This window comes from Abramis brama, assembly GCF_963993115.1.
Source record: "Abramis brama genome assembly, chromosome: 22".
Classification (NCBI taxonomy): domain Eukaryota; kingdom Metazoa; phylum Chordata; class Actinopteri; order Cypriniformes; family Leuciscidae; genus Abramis; species Abramis brama.
The window spans coordinates 10,678,868-10,705,160 of NC_139984.1; the positions used below are offsets into that span (position 1 = coordinate 10,678,868).

Below are 26,293 nucleotides of genomic sequence, written 5' to 3' on the forward strand. Positions count from 1 at the left end.
TTTTAAATAATGTGTGAACTTTATCAGTTCGGCTAGTAGTTTTTGATGTAGTATCGAAGTTCAAATGAGCTTTAAGTAATAAATGAAAAGCAGAGTTACCCCATTTAAAAATAAAGGATCGAGCTTAGGACAGCCAATACCAATCAGTAAAAAAAGAAAGAAGCTTAATCGGCCCCAATACCTATCCTTGAGATCGTCTCGGGACATCCCTACTTTAAACCTAACTCAGTCAGTAGCATAATGTAGGGGTTTCACTGATTAGGTGATTAGTTCTTTCACTCGTCATTGCTTTTATGTATTACATGACATCAGTTGTGCTTATCTGTATTAGTTATAGAAGTTGTTCAGTATTACCATGACATTAGCTTTCTATAATGCCCTTTAACGACCATATGCATTTCAAGCTGCATGACAGTTGCATTCAATAAAGCATATAATGAGCAAAGTTGGTTGGTGTGATAACCATGTTAACCTATGAGGCTGCATTTGCGTTGTGTGTCAGACATGCTACATACTGCAAAAATCTTTGTGAAAGGCCTATTTCTTCTACATACATTTTAATTATAAATTCTATATTTAATTAATAAATAAGTAATTTTGCGAAAAGTTACCTGTATTTACTTTTTATGAAGTACTTATTTCTCATTGTGACTTTGAATGACTGTAGAGAGTAAACAAAGATTATTTATTTTTGTGTATTTTATCACCCACCTGTTATATTTCACATAAGCATGTTGAGATGAATAGAAGCGTTAGAGCTTCAGTAATTAGCAGGACTCTATAAATGCCTTCATAAGTGATTTCAGCTTCCATGCTGTCCGTGTCTGTGTTGATGTCCAGTCACCAGGTAGTTTTCCCAGATTTGGTTAAAGGGCACAGGAAGTGTCTAGTTGCAGGGGTAATGGTTTGCACGGTAAAGGGTGCTGTTTGCTGACAACACTAAATGGGATCTCAGGATGCTGATGTCCAAGTTGCATTGTGCACGGACTAATGGTTTTAAGAAGCTTGTAATTGGTGGTTGGCATGTTTATAGAACTGTATATCTGAATTACCATGCTCTTGGTATGACGTTCTGGCTAACAGCAGGATATCACTCAACCTGCATTTTGAAAAGTGTGTGTGTGTGTGTGTGTGTGTGTGTGGCCTGGTAAACTCTACAGTATGGGGAAAAATTTCCCAACAAAGGGGGACATTTTTTTGGTCCCCATGAAGAAAACAGCTTATAAATCATACTAAGTGATGTTTTTGGAAAATGTAAAAATGCAGAAAGTTTTGTGTGATGGGTAGAAGTAAGGTTAGTGTAAGGGGATTGAATATACAGTTTGTACAGTATAAAAATCCTTATGTCTATGAAAAGTCCCCATAAAACATGAAAACACTTGTTTGTGTGTGTGTGTGTGTGTGTGTGTGTGTGTGTGTGTGTGTGTGTGTGTGTGTGTGTGTGTGTGGATATGGTTTTTAACATGATTAAGCAGCCAAGACCAAAAAAGACAGTCAGGACTGCGGTGTAAAGCTTCTAGCGGTTTCTCTGGTCTTCTAAAAAACGTAATCACTTTATATATCTCAATTCTTATTGATACTGTTTTCTGCATAAATGTTGTAAGATAAGAACCAGAAAAATGCCAATGGGCTGATTTGCATACCCATTCTTCTTTGCATACAGTATGTCCTTGGGTTTCAAATGCACCCTTTTGTTTAGGGCTCTGTTGAATGGATTGGCCATGTGTGGACATTCCCTTTCGGAGCATCTTACTGACCGATGGCAAACACAAGGCATCAAGCCATCACAGTTCCAGAGAGGGGATGTGAGGTTGCACTGGATGTTTAGCAGGTGTTTGGTGTTGAAAGGGTGTTGAAGCTGGATGCAGAATATGCAGGCGTCATAATGGACGTGTTTCCCGAAATGCAGATTCTGAAACTTTGAAGAAACTTCATAATATTACAATCAATATGTTTCTGTTTGTTTGTTTGCATTCTGCTAAGTTTAAATGAGATGTACACTTCTACATGTTTCTAGGCTACATGTCAGACCAGGATATGGTGATTATTCTTACATTAAAGGCACACTATGCAGTTTCCGTTTTTCTCAAACAGCGACCCCTAGAGTTGCTGTGGAGTACTTGTATTTAACTTTACTGTCGTAAATACCACTCCATCAGAGCCGTCTCTGCACTCTTCCGACCGTGCTTTCTTCGTTTTCTTCGTCAACTCTGCCATGATTCACGTGCCGTAAAAAGCAAGTCGTGACTCTCGCGAGATTTGGCGGGGCGCCACCTCTCAAACCAGCATTGCTGGTTATGCCAGCAGCGTTCATCTGAAATCGCCACCTCGTAAAATAGTTATGGGTTGTAAATGGCACATGAAATCAAGCTTCAGTAGCTAGAAGTGTTTTTAACTCTCATTTATTTGTGTAAGGTAAAGTTAAGCAACCTGAAGTGTTTGTGAGAGGAGCAATGCCGCTATCAAATGCATGTGTTCATTTCTTTGTTGTCATATAGTGCTCATCTTTCTTCTTATCATCCTACAGTTATTTGTTGTATAGTAGTTGTATCAGTTTGTCCCCACCCATCTACATGTGGTATGATCACATTACTCATTGTCAGGAGTGTAAAATGTGAATGTAGAAACTCAACGCTCTTCCGAAAGCCAGACCACTCCTTTGATCGAGCAGCCACGCTCTTCATTTACACACTGTGGTTGTTACACAGACCTGAGTCACAGCTCCCTGTCTCACAGTCTCTTAAAAAACAACAATCCTTTTTGTGCTAGTAGACTTTCCATAGCCTGTGTCTAATGCTAGAGGCTACGACAGTATACATTAGCATTAGCATTAGCACTCGCTTTTCAGGTCACAAAATTACCACCAAGAGTGAAGAATCAGAAGGAAATTTACCCATGTGTCTCTGATGTGATGTCATGGTATCTGTGTGAAAGTGGCTTGTTCATTTCAGGGTTGTTCATGTTTCAGGTTTACTCCCTGTTGAAGAGGGGGGTTTCTGTGGTTGACCGTGTCTGTGAACTTCACGCTATCTATTGGGGGAATTTTTGACGCTGATCAGGAAATGGTCACTGAAACTTTATTTTAGATTATCTTTTCATGAGCAAGGATATCGCTTGATCAGAAAGAGACTAGGAAAATGAGAAGAAGACCATCTTGGCCTTCCCCTTCCACAAGACAAAATGCCCATGTTTAGGTCATTCATTCGTTTTTCAAAAGTTGTACTGTTAATGTGCTGTTCTGTTTTTAAATTGTGAGTCTTCATCAGAAGAGAAGTGGGTTTTTTTTCTTCAGATATCTGTGTTTATTTACGTACAGATGCATATGTGGCCATTGTGTGCTTGTATGTGATTTCAGAGTGTTTGTGTGAAGAAAACACACACACACACACACTTCTGGTTTACTATCTTTGTTGGGACTCTCCATGGACGTAGACGGGTTTTTTACTGTACAAACTGTATTCTCTCTACCCCTAAACCTTCGCATCACAGATGGTCCCCATGAGTCAATGCACAGGTTGAAGTCCCCACCGACACACACACACACACACACACACACACACAGAGTTATACAAACATTTGCTTAATATTCATGCATTCATTCACTTATTCATGTTTTCACTGGTCACTCAGTCTTAGTACCTAGTACTTAGTACTAATTAATTAATTCATTCATTCATTCACTCACTCACTCACTAATTCATTTATTTATTTGTTCACTCATTCTCATTTGTCTATTTACTGAATTTACCCTCACTCATTCCACTCACTAATTCATTTATTCACTCACTGACTCACTTTTTCATTCTTGCTGACTCATTCATTCATTCATTTACTCACTCATTGGCTTACTCATTAATTCGCTCACTCACTCATTCCTTCACTCATTCACTGACTCATTCATTCATTTTATGCACTCCACTCATCATTTATTCATTTACTGAATCATTCATTCACTCATTCATTCATTTTATTCACTTATGCACCTTCCACTCATCATTCACTCACTCTTTCAATCATTCGCTCAATCTTTTGTTCATTCATTCATTATTCACGTAATGCCCTTCAAATGCGTCTTCATCCCGCTCTCAGTCCTGTGTCTTTTACCCAGCTCATCAGCTTTATCTCTCTGTTTTTACACTCACTCACTCTCACTTCCCTCGCTCTGGGTCTCTATAGTCTAAAGGTGTGCGCTTGAAATAATGAGAGTGAGGCCCCTTTAACCCCCATCCTCTTACCACTCTCCCCATAGTATTTACACCTCATTAAACCTGAAATAGCTTTAATATTTAAAACATCGTGAACAGATCTCAACCCTCCCACCCTGAACACCTCTGGATTTTCCCCTCCCTCGTCACATTCTCCCAGTTTAAAAATCTACTTTCATATTTCCTCCCTCTGCAATAAAACTAAAATAGATTATATATTTCACAAGTTGAACTTTTACAGAAGAAGTTTGACAGTCTCTCTTCACAACCCTTTTCTTTTTCTTTCTTTCTTTCTTTCTTTCTTTCTTATGCCTTTACTCACTCCTTATAGTAAGTAATTTTTTTTTGGTTTGGTTCAGTTTTACTTCTCCCTCTCATCTGATGTGCCTCCTTATTTTCTTTTGATTGAGACTCTCCATCCCACCAGATGACCTTCACAGCGCTCTTCTCTCTCTTTCTTTCTCTTGTTTCTCTCTCTCCCTCTGTCTCCCCCATGGCATTCTGGGTTGCCCCTCAATGTAGCTGAATGCTTGTTTGTTCTGGGGTAAGGCGTCATGTCGGACTGTCAGACAGAGTTCTTGTGTTCTGCCTCGTTCTATGCCATTCTGTCGCCTCTCTCTTCAGTCTCCCTCTGTTCCTCCCTCGCTAGAACAAGTCTTCAACTACAATAAGGTGAAAACAGGCCAACATTATTAGGTATTAATTGACCAGGTAGTGTTTTTAACGTTTAGTTTAAGTACTAATAGTGGTCAAAGGAATCCGGAGACAATATAATGAGGAAACTGACCACTTTGGAAGGAATAGAAGAAATCGCAATGCTCAATATAGTGTCGGTTGGAAAGGAGTTAGTTAAAGAGCCAATCTTTTCTTGTGTTTTGTCTCTAAAATGTAAATTAATTTTAAAATAGTTGTGTTGATGGTAACCTAACATTGTGTGGGTCTCATATGCATCATTTATAGATAATGCAAATCTCAAAATAGTTTTGCAAAAACAAGGTTTAGACGTGACATGAAAAAGTTTTGCGGTCAGCTTTTATTGGTGATGTGATACATGCAATAAACATAAGCTTAGCAAACAGTTTTGGAGATTTGGGACTTTCCTCTTTCATGTACTACTTGGAACAATTGGACAATAGCTGCCCCAGGGAGTTACCAAGATGGTCACCAAGTCAGCTGTTTGCCTGATTCTGAAAGGGAATTTTGTTTTGTATTTTTCAACCTAATGTCAGTTTACTGCTTGTGTGACATACTGTTAATAACCACAGTCAATAATTTCTCAAACATTTCAGACAATAATCACTTAAAGTGTTGTGAGTGTATAGCAGGAAATTATCTTTGTTCTTTGTTGTTGGTCAGTTTATAATTTATCTAACCTTTGTGTGTTCTTTTTTGTTGTTGGTCAGGTTTCAGGTTCACAAACTGCATTTAGGTCTCTTCCCACTGTCCTTGTCTCTCTTTCGCTCTCTCTGCTTGGAAATGACATGTCTGTCACTCCTCCACACCTCCCACCTATGTGTCTCAGTGTCAGTGTCTTTGAAAGTGAACACTCTGGACTTTATCATAGGCAGAAAAATCCAGACTTCCTTGTGGTGGAGTTCCCTCCTGCTTCAGTGCTCTGGTCTCTGAGTACCTACCCCTCCCAGAATCCTTTACACATGCACTATATATAGACACTTTGGCCTCTAAAACCAAGAGGTGCCTCAAGCCAGGACACACCACGGTGCCTCGGCTTTGGCCAATGAAGATGACGATGATAGCAAAGTCATTTTCCAAAACGTCAGCACCCCCTGCCCTTGTAGCAGAATGCCTGAGCTGCTCAGCAGATCGCAGGTCTGCCCCTTCCCCACACTTGAGTTGGGTTAGTCAGTAACAAATGTAGCCCAGTGCCCATCTTTGCCATCCGGGCTCCATCCCAGTCCCATGGAGGCAACAAATAGCAGTGTTTCCCCACAGGATTTTGTGAAACTGGGATGGGTGGACCTTGTTCCTTCTAAGGGTGTCCGGGGGTATGGCCCCCCCAGGAAGAACATTTTGTACATTTTTAAGTTATGTTCATCAATCTGGTGCACTTTGAGAGTTCAAAATTAAGAGCTTTTTTCCGATACCTCAAAAACTTCTGTGATATGATTACAATACAATTTTATTCAGGGGTATATTGATCGATTTATCGATGTTATGATATTATGTGTGCCTATTTTACACAACCAGTTACATATTTATTTAACTCACAAATGCAACCAAAATATATAACATGAACATTTATCTGAAAATTGCACATCATGTACGCACTTTATTTTATTTTTTAATAATAAAGAAAAATAAATAATTGTGAAACAAAATCAAGTCACACATGAGATCAGTAATCTGATGACAGCTTATGACATGACATCAGTCAAGAAAGTCTTTCAGGCTTCTGTGATAAAATGTGCAATGTGTAAAATCTAGTCCTCATTAGGAAACAACAAAAATGAGGTACTCCAGTTGTATAAAAAAATACATTCATTTACAAAAATAAATTACAAAAATAAAGCACAAAAAGAAGCGAAAGAGAACTCAATTCAGTTTTTGCGCACTTGAGTTTATTTTCTTTCACATCTCTTTCACATCTTCTTGCGCTTGAATGATTCAATTGGCAAGGCTTAAAAACGCGCAAATGACAAACTTTCGTGACGATGCAACACTGGCCCGATTGGGACAGTGACAGTTCCGTCAACTGTCCCGCGCCATCAGGCAGTCCTTATTGTAAAGCTTTGACAGGCGCGTTTAAACGAGAATGCACACACTGGCGGTAATGCATAGACAGACATTGCTTGAAAATGTGGAGAGTGTAAATAAAAAGGTGCTTCTGAAACAATATATATGCGATTTTACACATTGCCTTGATAATACCATTAGACATTTGATCAAATCAAGCCCCACCCACAACAAATATTTCCTTACATTAACCAGTTTAAAGGAAAACCATGCTCATCTGGCTTATTGGAAAATAATAGACATCTTGAGAGGAATACAATGAGACAAGCCTCTTAGTATCGTGGTGGGCTGTTTAATGAAGGATAATCCCTCTAATCACAATACATAGGGTGGGGGAAAGTGTTTTGCTCTCGCCGCTCGCCTTCAGAATTTCCGGATGCCGTGGGGGTTACAGGGATTGTCCTGCTATTATTCAAAAGTTATTTTTGTGTTTCTTACCTTTTTAATGGAGAGGGCCTGTCCACACTTGTGACAGACATGTTGTGATCAGTTTAATGGTATTTAGAGACTGGAGTGCATAAAGATCCATTTTGAGAGTGTGAAAAATGATGGATCAGTTTGAAATCAGCCAGGAATGTGGCAAATTGGATTTCTCAAAGCATAGGTTGACCCGTTGGACTCCTGGACTCTTTGAAATTTCACTGATCAATAGATGCCGTCCAATTGTGTTACAGCAATCCTGATCCTGGAGGGACAATATCCAGCAGGGTTTGGCCTTGTCCACACTGAGACGGCGTTTTTGTCCTGCGAAAACTGAGCTTTTTGAAAACATGGGAGCAGTTGTGTTTTAGACCAAACATATAATGGTGACTGAGTGCGACCTGCATGTATCAGTCAATATTTTGCTAAATAAAATGATTCTGCCAGAAGAATAGCATGAGAATGTTATGATGTCTGTTCCATCTGTATCATCTCAGTGAGCTTTTACGAGGTTTTACACATGCGCAGTAAGGTAAATCTATAGTTTTCTGAAGTTTCAATGTGGATGAGAAACTTTTGGAAAATGCTTGAAAACGCTAGTGTGGACAGAGAGCGTTTTGAAACGAAAACACCGTTTTAAAATGGATCTGGATTAATGTAGACGTAGCCTTTAGCTCTATCACTTATTAAACACACCTGAACCAGCTAATCAAAGTCTTCGGGATCAGTAGAAACTTCCATGCAGGTGTGATTGAGCTAAACCCTGCAGGAAAGTAGCCCTCCAGGAGCAGTATTGGACACCCCTGTGTTACAGCAACAGTTTTAAGTTTTGGTCGGATGGTGTAGCATTCATAGAAAATCCTTGCAGGTTTCCTTTACGTCAGTGATTTCCAACTGTTCCACAAACTCTCCAATAGTAGACATTTTGGAGGTTTATCTTATCTAACCCAATAATTTCAGATCTTAGGGTCCAAGGAGACATCCTAAATGTATCCTGTTGGGGAGCTTCCAGGAACAGGGTTGGAGACCACTGCTCTGTGTCCTTGAGATGCACTATCACAGGGAGTGTCCAATCCTTCTCCCCGTTTCCTGCAGGATAGCTCCAATCGTAATTAAACATAACTGAACTAGCTAATCATGGTTTTCATGATTACTAGAAACTTCTAGGCAATTGTGTTGGAGCTAAATTCTGCAGGACTTTGGCTCTCCAGTCGTAGGATTGGACACCCCTGCTCCATCCCATTTTGAAATCCGTAGATTTGCAGTGGTATGTGATGACTGTAGCTGGTAGCCACTCTAAAGACTGATCACTGAGAGACACAGGGGAGAAGAGAGAAGAGAGCATTCTGGGACATGATTATAGGCCTGACAGGATATATCATTTGACTTGTCTAGTGTTTAGACACTCTGAAAGACTTGCATACGGGTCCTTGCTGTACTTCTTGTCATCGCTGTGCACTAGCTCCGAGCTCACTGCTGTGGACAGAGAGGGTAAGAGGTGCTTGTGTGTGTATTTGAGAGTGTGTGAAGAACACCACCAAACCATCAAACTTCCCTATTCAGGGCAGGACAACGCCCTGCTGTTTGTTTTCTTCTGCTGTATTTTACTCCGTGGCTTTTTCTTCCTCTTCTGGTTTTACGGGGGGTTTCTGTTCTTTATAGACAAACCCCCACCCTCTCCTGTTCTCTACCCTCCAGTCAGACTGGTTTGAGCATAGAGAGAGAGAGAGTAGAGAAGAGGAAGAAGTGAGCTGTTTGGACAAACGGACGCCCCGGGCAGGATGTGGAGGTTCGCTGCCCTCTGGGTGTGTCGGATTGGCCCTGCTACACATACACACTCACACAACCGGCGTGGGAGGGCAAAATCTCCCTTCCTCACACACACTCGTTTTTCAACCCCACACCCTCCCCAACTCTTTTCGACCCTCCACCCTTTGTCTTGCCCTTCCCTCGCCTCCTCCCTGTGGCTGCACCCTGCTCTCCCTCGCTCCTAAATAAGGAGAGGTTTAGGGGAGAGGGCGTTAAAGGTGCAAGGGGAAATTCCTATGTCTGTGTGTGTAAAGTGGGCAATGGCTGATGCATGAACTGTAGCTACAACACCACAGCTGCGTGTGCACAGAAGATGATGCCATTGGTTTGTGTTGCAAGATGTGCTATGTGTGTGTCATATGTGCTCACAGGTGTGATCATGGAGCAGAGGAGTATGAGTGTGTCATACAAATTGTCCCTAGAAGCTAGATAAATGGGTGTGCCCTAGGTAAACTACTAAGTGCATCATACATAAATAATGTTGTTTATAATAACATAAAATATGTATTATTATTATAATTAATACAAATGCAAAACATTTTCTTGGAGTAGGAATAAGATTTGGGTTTGGGTTAGTCACAAGTTCATAAGATTGTAATTTTTTTTTTTTAATCCCATTTTCATCAAGTTTAAAGTCAACAATGAAGTAAAAAGTAATAATATACCTCTTATTATTTCATTTTTAATCATTCTAAAATTAATATATATATATTTTATTTTTATTTTTATTTTTAGAAAATAAGGTCATACAAAACTGTTGAATATTTAATGCATTTTGAACAAGTATATAGATCCAGACAGTTAGCATTATGTCTTAGCTGCACCATTTGGAAAAATATATATTATCCTTTGATGGCTATTCAAAACATTATACCAGTTTTTTTAAGTAACACAACATTTTTAACTCAAAATGACTGGTTCAAAAAAAAAGTGTCCAGAACTGAGTACCCATGAACAAAGATGGTAGATTTCAAATGATGTACTTCCTGCACTAGCCTAGCAATCGCTGCTGAGATGAATGGAAATGCTAACGGGTCTGTGGCCATGACAGTTTGCTTTACGTAAACATGGTTGAAGTCTGCGGTATGTCTTCATGTAGATAACTAGGTAAATGCACATGTGGGGTTTTTTTTTTTTTTTGGGGGGGGGGGGGGGGGGGGGGGGGGTGGTGGTCTTAGTAGTGATGCATGGAGTGTAAAAATCTCTTGTATGTCGTCAATTGTGCCCCATCAATTCAGTGTGTCACTTCTGTTTTCTTTCAAATAATGGACTGCAGCAATTGTGTGTGTGTATGTGTGTGTGTGAAGGTATGCCCTTGAAGAGATGCAGTATCTTTGGGTGTGAGCTTCACACCGTTAGAAGCATTCCCTGGCTTCTGTTCCATGCCCACACACACACACACACACACACACTCACTCAAACTCAGACACACAGTAAGAGCTGCATTGTGGTTTTCATTGTGAATACTCTTGTACCGAGGTGGATTTTTTGGACCAGCTCACTCTATGACAGCGGTGTGAAGTTAAAGGGCTCCTTTTTCTGAGAAAATGGCAGGAATCCAGCAGATTGCCCACCCTCCCCATCTTTCTCTCTCAGAGGTATTGTGTGAGGTGAGAGAGAGAGTGAGAGAGGTGTCACCGTCCTTCTCCTGAGGTGATCAGTATGGAGGGTCTGGGCTCATCACCAGCTCGGCTCCAAACAATCAGAATCTCACGGCAGGGAACTGCACACACACACACACACACACACAAACACACCCCTTTCCACAGAAATAGTGCTGGAGCCAAGCCAGGGGATCTGCGGACCACTCTCAGAACTGGCTTATCTGTCGAGTGACGTAACTATGTTACTACATCACAGGTTTTTTTTTGTTTTTTTTTTACAAGTTGCAGATCTAGTGTTAAGAGCGTATTTTTACTATGTACTTTGAAGCTGCAGTACTGAAGATTTGGCCCTCTAGTGGTTAAGGTGTTAAACTGCATGTTACTTGTGGAGGAACATTGTATTGTTAATTCTGAGGTGGGCTTTGGCTCAGCTTTTCACAATGGATGAATATGATTGCTTGAGGGTTAATGGTGTACCCGTGGTTACAGGCCGTCATTTATCAAAGTGAATGTCACTATTTATGTCAAAACTTGCTAACTTGAACTTCCAATTAACATACATGAATTATTGATTTGAGATTAAATTATTATTTGCACACATAATTATTAATTATTTGATTAAGAAAAAAAGAGAGAAATAAGCACAGCTATGAAGGAAATCGGTTGCCTGGGACAACAGTCATAAAGTTTCATTATAGAAGTTACAGTGTCTTTACAGAAAAACTGCCCAATCAGAATAGAGAATTTCAGATGGCCATGCACTACAATATAGAAACAGGATAATGATATGATCTGATGTTTCTTTCTGTTCTGTGTTTGGCTTTGTAAAAGAATTCACCACAACCTTGAAGCAGTCTCACTTCACAAGGTTTGTCCTCCTCTCGCCTCTAGCTCACTCTCATTCTTTTACCCCACATCCTCCCTGTTTTCTTTTTTCTTCTGGCACAATTATGGAGAAAGAGGGGCAGAAGGAGGAGGATGTGAAAAGAGAGAACTGGAAAAAGGGAGGGGGAAGAAAGAGAGATAAAAGTTGTGACATCCCGGCCTCTCTTTCTCTGATAACTGGCTCCAGAGTCTGTGGGGGTTAGGGATTCCTGTCTGGTCTATCGGGCAAACACACACACACACACACACACACACATACACACCAGAACACACTCAGATCCACCCGTCCTGCATTCCTGAGACCGCATGAGGAAGCGGCCGTTACTGTCTTCCCAAAAAGTAAATTTCTTTCCCCCTCTCTCTCCACATTCATCCTCTCTATCCTTCCCTATTCCTCTATTTTTCCACCACTTCCAGCCTCCATTCCTTTTCTTCTGAGGAATTACAACTATGAGGTCAATTATGTCTCATTCCTTCATTTGCTATTTTCCTCATTTTACCCACTTCTCTCCCTCATTTTTCTGTCTAACCTTTGGTTCCCTACACTCCCTCTGTATCTTTTCATCTCCCTTTGGACTTTCTTTCCTCTTTTCTCTTATATTCATTACCAAAGTATAGTAATTCTTCCTAGATTTTTTATCGAGTGTTGTTAAGAGTGTTGCTGCCTTTTTGGCAGAGGCTATTTACACTAACTCCACCCACTGACATCTAGTTGGGCCAGAAAAAATAACAGAAGATGCTGGATTGTCGGCAGTAGCAATAGTGTAGGGGTAAGGCACGTGGCAAGTTTTGACTTTAATCGACCCGTGCTAAATCCGTCTTTTGCTGAACTCCCTCTACTCCCTTTTCCCATCACATATCGGATCGGATAGGCATGTATTTTCAATAAAAATGAAGAAAATATCCAAAAAGTGGAAATAAAGTGTTTTTATTTTACTCTGTTATTATTGCATACCGTTTAATGTACAACAACACTGAGGTGCAAATAGTATCTGCCACTATTTATAAGTGCAAATAGCATCTAACTTCTATTTACACTTATTGCATAGAAAATACTGCTATTTTTACAGTGTAAATAGAATCTATCACAAATTAACTTAGTGTAAATAGCATCTATTGCTATGGCCGCTGCCCATTTTTAAGGCATCGTAGGCGCACAACCAAAGCAAAGTAAACTCAAGATGGCAGACAAAGTTGAAGTAGAAATGACAATAGATGTACTTATTTTACATTCAATACTGAGAAGAATTGACAAAAATTGTTCAGTCCAATAAAACCATAGCTATTTCACCCATATTTGTGTGTGCTGTTTGCATGCTTATTAGACATATTAGATATCAAACTGTTATTTATGGACCATAGTTCAGGGTAAATGCCTTATTTAATTGAACTTGAATGAAAATTAAGCTTTAAAGGTTTAGGACATTAGTCTGTTTAATGGGGATACCTCTCTCCGTTCATGCCCAGTCTTGTTCTCTCCTCCACACTCTGTCATTAGCTCTGATGCGTTTTGATGAGTGAGAGAGTGTGTGTAACTGTGTGGCGTATTACCCACATGTCAACGGGGCCAGCTCTGTGGCCCCCGCCACAAGTGGAAGAGGAAGTGACACATCAGCTATCTTAAATAAGACCTAGAGTCTCTAACTCTCCGTCCATCATACTAGAGGAGGGCACCTCCTTAATCTGCCTTGATTCAGCTGATTTGATCACATGCAATTAATTTCAATGACCCAACTCTCCTCTGGCAAGAGGGAATAAGAAGCTTCCCATTCTCTCTTGCTTTCGTCCCCTCTCTTTTCTCTTTCCCACTCTTCCCCCTCCTGAATACCTCTTTATTGTTCCATTTTAGATTGGCACGTCAGTCACAGTAACCTTGTACAGAGTTATATTAAGATTTCAGCAGATCACACACAATCACGCCATATCTCATTGTTTTAATGAACTCTTACGTTTACTTAAGAACTGCCTTGATATGTAGAACGTCTACATGAGATGTAGTTGCCATGGAGCTCCGTTGACCATGTGCGATGGGCGCGAAGTTGTATGGCGTGTTTTGAAAGCATCGAGATTACTTGCGGAAACCTTGCGTGGAATTGTATTGAGATTTCGAGATCAAATCACTTGCAATCCTGTCATCTCTTATTGTTCATTGTTGGCTCTCGTGCTCACTTCAACTGTGTGGAGTTGAAATGTAGAAGCCTTTGAATGAGATCCTGTTGCCATGGAGCTCCATTGACCATGTGGAGCTGCAGACTGCACATCGGTCACACGCCGGACATGCTTGTTGTAAAGTTGTACAGCGTGTTTTGACAGCTGCAGAATTACCTACGGAACCGGGAATATGTGCATGATTGATCATTCAACAGAATCATTTCTAATGATTTTATTAAAATGTTAAATAGATTTTGACCCAGTCGACACTACTGATGATGAGCCTTGAGGTTTCTCTTTTTGTTTGGAATTGTATTGTGTGTCAGATAATCTGACATTAAGGATTCTGTCTATGCGGCTGAAGACCTGGCGTCTCCCTCCTACTCATTTCTCCTCAGGCTTTCCATTTGGCCTCTACACTTTTATGGCGGACCTTTATATCTATACTGACTACTTTACGTCTTAATTCTCACTGTCTCTCTCTCTGAGCTCTTTCTTCTGGCTCCTGTGTTCTTCATCGCCCAAGAAGTTACCAAGGATATGGCCATACAGCTGAGCGAATACAGTTCATGATGAGTCAGAAATACAGTAAACGTGGAATGGGACGCATACACACATAGGCCCAGTTTACACCTGGTATCAGATGAGGTTTGGAAAATGACTAAAGCCACAATCAAACTTGGGAATCGGCTGGACAAAAATGCTTCGCCAGGCCGTGTCGTCAACATTGCTGTTAAATTTACAGTAATTTAACCTCATTCAAAGTGTCTGCCAGCAGACATTCTTCACAGGTACAACACAAACCAACATCTATCAGCTGTGTGGAAGCTTTCTGTGTGCAAAATGTTTGTGATGTGTATGTTCAGGGTCCAAAATTAACAGTCGTTAAGTGCCAAATGTGAGTAAAATTGCCTTTGGCGAGTAAATCAATTGGAGAAACTCCATTTGGCTGGTAGCTTTATAACGATTTGCAACATAATATGTGGCTTAAATTGAACTGTAAGGATGATAGCCTGTTCTTTCACTGATGTAAGAAACTCAACGACAAAGGCCTATCAGAAAAGACTTCTAACAACTTTTTTCCTTTTTGAAAAGTGTATCATCAGAAGTTTATCCAGAACCAGTGTGGCGATACATACTGAATGTGGAATATTCCTCCCATTAAGCTTCATTTTCCAGAGAGCTGGAAAGAGACTCATGTTGTATATGATGCTGAAAATAACTGTTTATATTTAATATACAAGGATGAAACTAGCTTTAAAATTCCATTATATAACAGTTAGCTTCGGCGTGGTGAACAAATGAGTCCTACTGAAGAGATGAGTCCGAGCTTAGGACCCCATTACCCCGTGCTTGCGCTGATTATTACAATAAAAAATAATGACATAATTACAATTGCTGTGAATACGTTAAGGCAGTATCAGGGCAGTATAAGCTCAGGTAAAGCTCAGCTAGCACGATCATCGGATAACGTTAGCTGTATGCTATGCTACTATCTAAGCTAACTAAAAAACAAACTAACAACGAGAAATGTTTAATGTCACAATCTATAGCTTCGGTTACATACTAGTATATGAAACGTATAAGTTAAAATACATTAATGACTCGTTATAACGTAGTACAAACGTCTTCTATAATAAAGTGATTTTGTATGATTTGTAACCAGGCACTAAACCGATTACCCATAAAACGTGCTTTGAACCAATCGGATTGCTTGGGTCCTAAGCTTGGGCTCATCTCTTCAGTAGGACTCATTTGTTCACCACACCGGTCCTCGAATCTGATTGGCCGAGCAGCATTGCAAGAGTGCTGATATAACAGTACAACAGCACTGGGACTTTTAAATGTTTGTATCGCCCCGTTTTTCTGTGTTTGCACATTTCAGTCTTTTCAAAAACATTGATTAATTCAGGAACAAAACAAGTCTTTGCAAGTGAGTCATTGAGTCATTCACTCAACCAATTCATTCAAAAACCAAATATGCATACCCCCTACTACATAGTAGGTTAAAACTGTATGTGAAATTAGTAGTATGTCCGAGTTCATAGTATTTGTAAAACAGTAGATGAGAAGTTACCCGCATGACCCACTACTTCCGGCGAGATTCTGAAGTGGTTATCCAATTGACACTTTCCTTCCCCATGAGGCTACGGGAGAGGAGTTGAAGTGACACAACTGATGCTGGTCGGTCACATAACAATGAGTTATTATGCATCACTTTATGTGGTAATGCATTGTAAATTAAGCAATAGTTAAGAACTATTTATGGCTGATCAATTGTCCTAGTTCACCATCAGGTTCACTTCAGACCATATGTACGTGTGTTTGGCTCTCAGAGTGCACGTCTAAAAAGGGCCAGTCCTGTTGGCTGCTCTTTAAACCCTGATTTCTGGCCTGTGCTCTGGATTTAGCGTCGGTCGCACCCTCCCCAGAGTCGTGCTTTTAGCACAAAGCCCTGCGTGTTTGCTTCCCCTCTCCACCCAGCATTCCATTTTCCCCAAGATCTCCTCTCTCCCACTCTCTCCGGCCCTCCCTTTCTCTCTCCGTCTGTCTTTCTCTGTCTCTTACGCCCTCTCTCTTTCTGCTGCTTTCACTGTCTGCCACTTTGTGCTCCCTCTCTCTCGGTCTCTCTCTGCTTTGCTAAGCTGCATTAACTCCCCAGATTACCTTGAGCCCTGCAATCCTCCACTCCTCTTCTCCACCTCCACCCTTGCTCACGCTCACCCTCTCGTCCTCTCCGTCGCCCACTCAACTCCCCCCTCCATCATTACCCACACTTCTCCTCTCGTCTTTCCTCCCTCCTTTCTAGCCTTCAGGGTTTGTTTGATTTATTCTCCCTCTATCTCTCTATCTCTCTCTCTCTCTCTCCTTGGAGGTTGTGGCCCGACTAGTCCCTAAAAAACAACAGCGAGAGAAAGAGAAAAATAACAACCTCTCTTTTACTTTCCATCATGCCTCCTCTTTCTTCTTTTTTTTCCCTCTCATCCCCCTCTCCCACACTGCTTTTAAATTGCCTCTGAATTCTTCGGCTTTTTTAGTGCCTCCCTCCCTCCATTCCTTGGAAATTACTTTTTACCCTTTCGAACTCCAACCACGCTGAGAAAGCAGGCCTGACCTTCCCCTCCCTACCTATAAGCCGGCTGGACACATGAGTGGCGTGTGTATGTTTACGTCGGTGTCCTGAGGGGACGTTTATCGTGGCTAATGAGTGCGTGTTACTAGTTCTGATGTAACGATGTAGCAGATAAGAGTTAAACATGACAGCTTAAACAGCTCTCGGTGTCTTATCAGCGAACAGAAACAAACTCCACGCTGTGTGTGCGTAAACCTGATCTCTGTGCGAGATGGAGAGAGTCCAGGGACACCTCGAAACCGGCTGAAACAAAAGACAGTGTTGAGTTTCAGCCGGGGAGGGTCGTAATCGCCACAGCAGCTGGAACAGAGGGTCACTGGGTCAGAGCCCATCAGCTGACCCTTTTCTCTCTGTCTTTCTGTGTCTTTCTCTCGTTTATTGTGCTTTAATAGACATTCGCCCAACCCCATCCCCTCCAATAACTATTAACACGCACAGATCACACACTCCCAATGCTCACAAAAGCTCTTTCAGAGACGAAGCGTGCATTCAGTGCCGCACCACAAGGTCTTCCATTAGCCACTACGCACGATTATTACACACTTATTCGCATTTCTGAATGCATATTCTCTCATACCGAGAGTTTACATTCTAGAACACGACAAACCAGCGGACGCCCACGCGCAGACGCACACACACACACACGCACGGACACAAAGCCAACACGGTGGGTCCGCCTATTTGTGTCTACTCTTAAAAGGGTGTTTTATTTAGCATAAATGTTGAAGCCAAGAGTGCCTGGCTGCCATGGCAACCACATTAAACTGAGATCCCCTTTACAAGAAAGAATCAAACTGATTCAGGCGTTCTCTTATGAGAGGAACGGGGGACAATACGTGCCATTATTCCCACTGTAATCTCACTCGGGGTGACACAGCACTTCAATCAGTGCCCATTAAAGCTTTCGGATTACACACATGAAGAAAGATTCCATAAGCGTTCCTCAATCACTTAAGCTGCTATCAGAAACAAAGGCGCAACAATGCCTCCTGTATCTCAGTGCGCCGTCTCGAGTGGGACGTAATAACGGAGAGGCATTAGTAAATGTGTCTTGTGTGGTGTGGATTGAATAAAATAGTATTTAAAAATTGTATAGTATGTTATGCTGTGTAGTATATGATGAATAATTAGTGTTATAATTGAATACTTGAAGACTCTCTAATGGGATTTTAATACATCACTCTTTTAAGGAAGTGCTTTTCCATGAATTGGCCAAACTGGTTAGAAAAAAAGAGTTTGAGGCTTGAGTGTGGATCATTTGGATGGATCACCCATGCACTGAATCGTGTCTCACTCTGTAAAACTGGAAACTTCAGAATACGGAGAACAAAAAGAGTTCTAGATGAAGTGGAACATTTTCCTACAATCATTAAAAACAAACATGCAAAAGCTCTCTACTGTTTGCTAGCGATGAAGAAAATCTTTCAGTTCACTTGCATGTGCAGGTAAAGACGTTTTCTGACTAAAGTATCAAAACGATAGAAAACTATATATTGTATCCTGTTTTCATCAATAGCATCATACATAAACATAGTAATAATTCACTACCATGCTGTTTACACTACCGTTGTTTGTGTACGTACAGTATTTGTTTTTGTTGGTTGAAAGAATTTAGTACTTTTATTTTGCTGGGACACATTAAATTAATCAGAAGTGAGAGTAAAGACTTTGAAGTAAAGAAACACTTTTGAATGGTAGTATATCCAAGTAGCCTACTATATTTTTTTAACATCTGATACTCATATTGAATCATTTTTTATTAAGTGTGTCTTTTTCTACCCACTGACAGTCAATTAGAGTAATATTAAACATGAAAGTCAGATGAATAAGCCTACAAAATGAAATAATTAAAATTAAATTGAATTCTAGGCGGTTCCACTGACCCTAGATCACTTTTGCTCCACCCTTTTGAAACTCCCTGCTTTGGAGAAGATGTCTTTTACTTTTTTTGGGCAGTTTGTGCATTTTACACATGCTTAGCTGGTGCTTTGTTCATGTTTATTTGTCTGTCATTGTGCATATTTATGACTCTGCATATCTTCCCAGGATTGGTACCAGATGGAGCAGGACTGGCACTGCTCACTGACTCTCCTATAGGTTTCTATATGTGTTTTTAAACCGTCTTGCCGTGCCCGTATTGCCTGTTGATGCCTGTATAAGAGACAGTATTTTCTTATAGACTACCACTGTTCCTCATGCATTAGTGTATAGTGTGTGTTTGTACTTTTAGATGTGAATCACAGTGGGCTCATAACGGCTATGGGAATGATCCCTCCTGTATCTCCATGTGGTGCGTTGAGTGGGACGTAATGAACAGTGAGATGTTATAGAGCGCAACAGAGTGGAATATGCTGTGGTTAAAATAACGGCATGCCTCAGTATTGTGTTGGCTGTAATGTGTTTGTGTTGGGCGAGAGGTCAGGGCAGGTGTGTAGGGGGAGAAATCGGGGTCAAAGGGGCGAGTTTCTCCTCTCTTCATTGTGGGCGTCGTGTCTTGGGGCATTTGGGAGCGGCAGATCCATTTTATTGATTGACTCCTGTGGCCCCGGCCCACAGATGAGGGGTGAACTTATCTAATGAATTCCTGCTTCCCGTCTCCCCACTCCCCCAACTTAATTAACTCTGCCTGTGCATGTTTGTGCACATCAGTGTGTGTGTGTTACCTGTCCACTGCTCATTTCTTTCTCCTGCTTGTCCTTTTTCTGCTCATTTGTCAACAACATTATCATTACTGGATTTATGTTGCATTTCCTAGTAAAGTTACCAGCCAAACTCCAATTTATTACCCACTGACCGTAAGTTAAGTTGGGCAGTGTTTATTTTTACACTATTCAAACCCACATTTCCCACTTGAGCATTAAGGCTCAATGTGTCCTGACCATGTGTGTTTACCGCTCCGATGTGGGAAGCGCTAACATAGAGGCTAAAGACCACAGCCCATAGCGTCAGTCGCTAGTGCGCCTCTTGAGACCAGGGGAATGAGGTTTAGACGCTCAGCTCTTACTGGCCTACATCTGTTACACTCACCCCCCCTAATCCTCACTCCCATCCGGGTCACGGCACCAAATGTAACCGGCCCTACTCGACTCGCTCCGAGTTGGATTTGGGGTCTCCGATGTGGGAGGCGGGCGCACTAACAAGGACACTAGAGGCGCTAGTGGGCCTCTTGAGGCCATGGGAGTGAGGTTTACACGCACAAATCTTACTGGCCTACATCCTTTACACATGCATCTTATTTACTGTATTTTTTTCAATATATATTTATATATTTACACCCTCAAACTATGGCACACACACAGGTTATGTTTGGCTGATTGTATGATTTTTTCTAAAGCTCTGGGTCGGTGAGGGTCAATTGTATGATGGGTGCATCCATTAACACTCGTTCGCTCTCACACACACACACACACACACCTCTCTGAATTGTGTTTAATCCGCTGGTTTTAGTGGAATGTTCCCCTGTGGCAATTGAGCAACACGCACAGTCAGATATTCATGAGCACACATTCAACATGTCTTTAAGCAACAAGTGTTGCAGCTGCACAGAATCTGTGAATGAGAAACATTTTCATAAATTACACATTAACCAAATTATGATCTTGAAATGATGAAATTATGTTGGAATTATCTTGTTTTAGTAGATCTTCATCTCTTTCTCTATCTCTCTCTCTCTCACCTCCACATTTCTGCTTCCTCTCTCATTTCTACATCTTCCACATCCTCTCTCTAATTCTGTTTCACAATTACTTCTTTCAGCACCTCAAACAGTTAGAATAAGATGTGTTCTCTTTCTTTCTATGTTATTTTTATTTTATTTTATTTTTTTATTGAAAAGACTCTCACATTGCCAGGTTAGTGGTTTTAAATGGTAGAGCTAGATATTCAGTTTTTCTTAAGTCACATTGTGACTTAAATTAAAGTTAAATTGATGTTCTATACACTCAGTCCTGGACCAACAATGTTTTTTAATTATTTCAAGACTCTGTTCCACTTCAGTTTATTTTTGTGCTATCGACTTGTGATGGTAACAAAAATAGGTTTGATAAACTCGTCCCTAAATAGCGTGTATGTAAAACGAAACAACTTGTGGTTGATTGCCTTATATGTTGGTCAGAGCAGACCAGTCCCTGTGAAAATGGGCGGATCTCGGCCAGTATAAACTCTAAAGTGGATCAGACCATATGACATGACACTCATTTATTCCCCCAAATATAATAATTACATATTAAAAATGCAATAAAAATGCACTTTACTCAGGCAATGACTTAAATACACCTATTCTATGATCAATGTGTATGTAATTTGCAAACATAAATTAATTCGTTTTTTTTGGGCAGCATAGATGTCAGGTGATACAACTGATATCATAATGAAGTAAAACAAAATCATTTAAGGGATGAAATTCTTGAAAAGAAATCTTTGAGTAATTTGGAATTTATTATTATTTCTTAAAATATATTAAGAAAACAGCTTCACTTCTTCTTATTATTTGAAAGAATGGTCTTGAAGAGGACCCCTGGAGACCCCCGATACAGTGTGTCAGGAAGTCCTTTTGACCTTTTTATAACATGACAAGGTTAATTTGTAATGTAAATGTCATTATGGTTCAAACTTGAAATGATTCATTACATTTATTTAAAAAAAAACTTTTTATCTACACATATTCAAGGTGTAAGGAAATGTAATTTCTGTTCACTTGATGGTTACACATGACATTTTTAGAGTTATTAAATCAAAAACCATTGTTGAAAATGATATATAGCAGCATGAATACATTTCTAAGAACTCCGCACAATTGTTTTTTCAACTGGATTTTTAAAAACAGTTTTCCTTTTCGTTATCTTGAGGACTCTTTTGAACAGTCTCTTGAACACATTTTATTAGTCACTATCCTTTATGCTAACCAGCTTTATGCGAGCTTGGCAAGACCGCTAAGGTACATTTTGGAAACTTATAATCTACAGAATCTGCTTAAACAGCACTTGTTTTCCAAAAATAAATTTTAATTAAGTTTGAATGATGGAGACTCAGTTGTTCGCGAGTGACCTTTTTATGAACTCCAGGTTGTGGACACCAGAAGAGATGATAAGATCTTTATGGGGGTCACTGCTTCATGAGCCACACGCACACACATACACACACACACACACACACACACACACACACACACACACACACACACACAGGTTGGGTTTGTCCCAAAAAAATGTCCCCACAAGGACACACACACACACAAACACAGGGAGAGAGAGTCTCTCTCTCTGTCTCTCTCTCTCTCTGTCTCTCTCTCTCTCTCTCTCTCTCTGGAAATGAGCCAAATCCTCCTCTAAAACTCAAAGTTGATGAAGTTGATGCTTGTCATTGGGAGGCCCTCAGATGAAGTTACAGTGTGTATGTGTTGAGGGAGGGGGGTTTATAACACTCATTATGTTTCATCCCCTCACACTGTCTCCATTTCTCTGTCTATTCTTCCAGACCCCCGAGAATACTGTGTAAACACAATACATGCTTCAGAGCCTAGCTGCGTGTGTGTGTTTTCTGCTAGCATGCTGTCCTAAAGTAAGGTGTAATGAAGTGGTGTGAAGTATGGCAGGTTGTGCACGGGTCTTGCGGTGCCGTGACTGAAGCCGTTCGCCGGCTGGGCTGTCACTCATGCTGCTTTGAGGCTTCCAGTGATCTGAGCTTCACTGACAGCTGTTTTGAAAAGCTCTTCTCCTTTAGGCTGTCAGTTGAGTCTAAACAAGCCTTTTTTGGCTTTCTGTTGGTAAATATTTTTTTTTGCTTTTGTCTTGCCACTTTTTTTTACCGTTGTTCTTACAGTTTGGACATCCTTACATCCAAGCAGTTGTCCTTGTCTTTTGACAGGTGGAGTGTGTACGTGTGTGTTTTGGCAGCCTTCTCTGTGTTGCCTGATTTGACAGTAGTTATGAATAGGGAGGTAAAACTGACATGGCTTTTTTTCTGTTTAAAATGATAACTGCTGGGATGAAATTGGTTTCTCTTTTGATGGTTTATTTATCAGTTGTCTTTTTTATTCAGGGCTGGAATTCAATTCAGTTTCGTTCTGCCAACTCAATTTGATTTAATTCCAATTTCGATTCTGATTCATTTGGGTATAGTTCAGTTTTAAAGTTTCAATGAATCAGGAGGAGCGACAGATATTTTCTTCAGTATTGTGATGTACATCCGAGCAAAACGGACTAAATCAAATGTAGGGCTGGACTTGGTTCAATCAATTGGTTGTTAATTGGATGGAGCAGATCTGAATGCAAGCTTGCAATCGATTTTAAGAAAGATTAGTTCTCGCTAATGTACGAACAAAATGATTGGAGGAAACCTGCATACGGCACCATAGAGAAGAATGGTGTTTCACCAGAAGATCAAGTGGAGACATTTTGATTAAAATGATAGCAATTGTTCACAGAAAAATCAGTAACATGCATTTAGAAAATAAATTGAATGAAAATCCATTTCATTTTACATGAAGAAAATGCTGATTTTTTTTTTCTGTTAATGTTGTAAAATATACAGGGCAGTTTTTCAGATACAAAATGGTAATTTGTCTTTTTGAACCATTCATTAAAATAACCTGGTCATAAGATTTGTGAACCACTCACATGGGTCAGTTTTTTAAAATTTAGATTTATACATCACAAAAAAACCTGAATAAATAATTTTTCCACTGATGTGTGGTTTGTTAGGATAGGACAATATTTGGCCGAGATACAACTATTTGAAAATCTGGAATCTGAGGGTGCAAAAAACATTGAGAAAATCCCCTTTAAAGTTGTCCATTTATTTTTGGCATAAAATAAAAATGGATCATTTTGACCCATCCAATGTATTGTTGCCTATTGCCACAAATATACCCATGCGACTTGTGGCTGGTTTTGTGATCCAGGGTCACATTTAGTCAAGTCATGAGATCAATCTGGGGATTTTAAGAAGTTCTACAGTACTGTTCAAATAAAAGTCCCAGTTAACCCTCTGAGGTCTGAGCTGTTTTCTGGGCCCTGGAGGTGTTCTGACATGCTCTGACATTTCTGGTTATTTCTGTTACTTGTGACATTTTCATGGCTAAAGTCTAATTACACTGTATTCAGCACAAACTCTGCTACAATAATATATCAGCAGCATGTATGTAAAAGTTTGTAGTTTTGAGATAATGACATTTATGCGTGGTTTTTGAAAATACAAAAAAAAATTCTCACTGAAATAAGGCCATGAAACCCATACTGATTATTTCTTCACAAGACTTTTGAAAATTGTATGACGTAGCCTAGAATATTTGCTGCAAAACTATGTGAAAATCACCCTGACTGCTCATTCAGATAAGACAATATATTGATTTAAAAATTTTACGATGTGTTTTGTGTGAAAAAGCCTTATGCGAGAGCTCATTAATATGTAAGCTTTTCTCACCTGAGAAAGACAAAGAACCTCCCCTAACGGCCCTATTAGGAGCTATCAGGCCCCTATCATTCTGAGCAACCTTGCACAATACTGTAAATGAGGAGATTTAAAAAATAATGGCTTTTAAATTGTTTGATTTATTTACAACACAACATAATCCAAAGATACACAACAAATGCCAAAAAAGCACTTCAAAGACAGAGACCTTTGTGCCATTCCTAAAAACATTGTACATACCTTTCATTTCCAAGATTTTCACTTTACCATGTTCACGTACTGAGACTCATGTGAATGTTGAAGTCCTCAGTGGCATCTGGGACCTGAAAAAAAAAAAGTGAACATACTGATATCAAGAGAAAGGCCTGCACGATTTTGGAAATAAATATTAGATTTTTCTGGTTAAAATTGCTTTTTAAAATTCCTTTTTAAAATTCACAGAATACACACACACACACACGTTTCCAACGATATATAATATAATGAACACCAGGTTTGTTGTGCCTTGTAGGCATAAGGTATATGCGCAGTGCGGATAAAATAATAATAACAATAAATAACCTATAGCAGCCTATAAATCTTCCAAAAGAAGCTAGAGAAAAATATATTGATTATCATGTTACTTCAAATGTTTCCATCCGTTATGATGATATGAAATGAGATAATAATAAAAACATGAAGCGGTTTGGTGCGTTTTGCTTTCATCCAAAATATGATACATTCAAACGCGATCGCTTGCAAAATATGATACATTCAAACGCGATCGCTTGCAAAATATGATACATTCAAACGCGATCACTCTCAAATATAAAACATTATGGTTACCATAAACATATCTATGTTTGAGCAGATATCCACAAACACAGTAAACACATATGATACATTCAAACGCGATCGCTTGCAAAATATGATACATTCAAACGCGATCGCTTGCAAAATATGATACATTCAAACGCGATCGCTTGCAAAATATGATACATTCAAACGCGATCACTCTCAAATATAAAAAATTATGGTTACCATAAACATATCTATGTTTGAGCAGATATCCACAAACACAGTAAACACGGGTCTAAATATTATAATATTCCCCATATATCTAGCAACAGTTCAGCTGCAACGTGACATTTATGCAACAATAACAAACTAGGCTATGTAAGAATTTCTTACCTTATCTTTCTTGTCTTCAAATCGCGTTCTTCTTCTTCTGAGGTAGCCTAAATCCAATGTAAGCTCAGGCACGTCTTTCAAACTCGACGAAAAGTAAAGTGAAGTGTTTTGTTGTTGAGGTAACGAGCGCGTTCGCGTTCCATGTGGAGATTTGCATGTGAATATCTTTTGCGCGAGTAGGCGTGGCCAAATTAACTGTAATGAGCAAGCGTTTGAGAAGCTGGACATCTTGTTGGTTTTATACAAATTACTTAAACAGAGAATATTTGTTTTCGTTTTGAATCCGATCATTTAAAAGTACACACTTAAATGTTTATAAAGGTATATGGCTCATAAATGTGTGACAAGTATTCGCTGAGTTTTGTTTCAGTTTATAGACGTGCTCAAGAAAAAAAAGTTCACCGCGACGGAGAGGCAGAACGCACACCCTGTTTATTTTCTTTATTTTACAAAAGCACAATGTTTTGATTTGATTGTAAGTGGACACATACAAAAGGAGAAATATCACAGATTCTTTTTTTATATTTCTTTTTTCTGTATGACCATAAATGATGGAGTAATTTAAGTTTATAGTGCTACAATGTGGAGAAAATCCGGCAAAACGCGTCGGCGCGTTTGTCGACCTCAGAGGGTTAATTGGAAAATATGGATATTTTTACACAGCCGCATTTGTCATGCTTAACATTTTAGTCCTAAATTAAGAATACACATTTGCAGAAACAAAATGCACTATCCTCTGGTCTAGGCCTGAA

The 26,293-nt window shown here is 39.8% G+C and overlaps 1 protein-coding gene across 4 annotated transcripts in view; it reads left to right on the forward strand.

The window, feature by feature from the left end:
• Window positions 1-26,293, forward strand: part of zbtb46 (zinc finger and BTB domain containing 46) — a 75,891-nt gene that overhangs the window by 28,240 nt on the left and 21,358 nt on the right. The gene's annotated exons all lie outside the window — the stretch shown is intronic.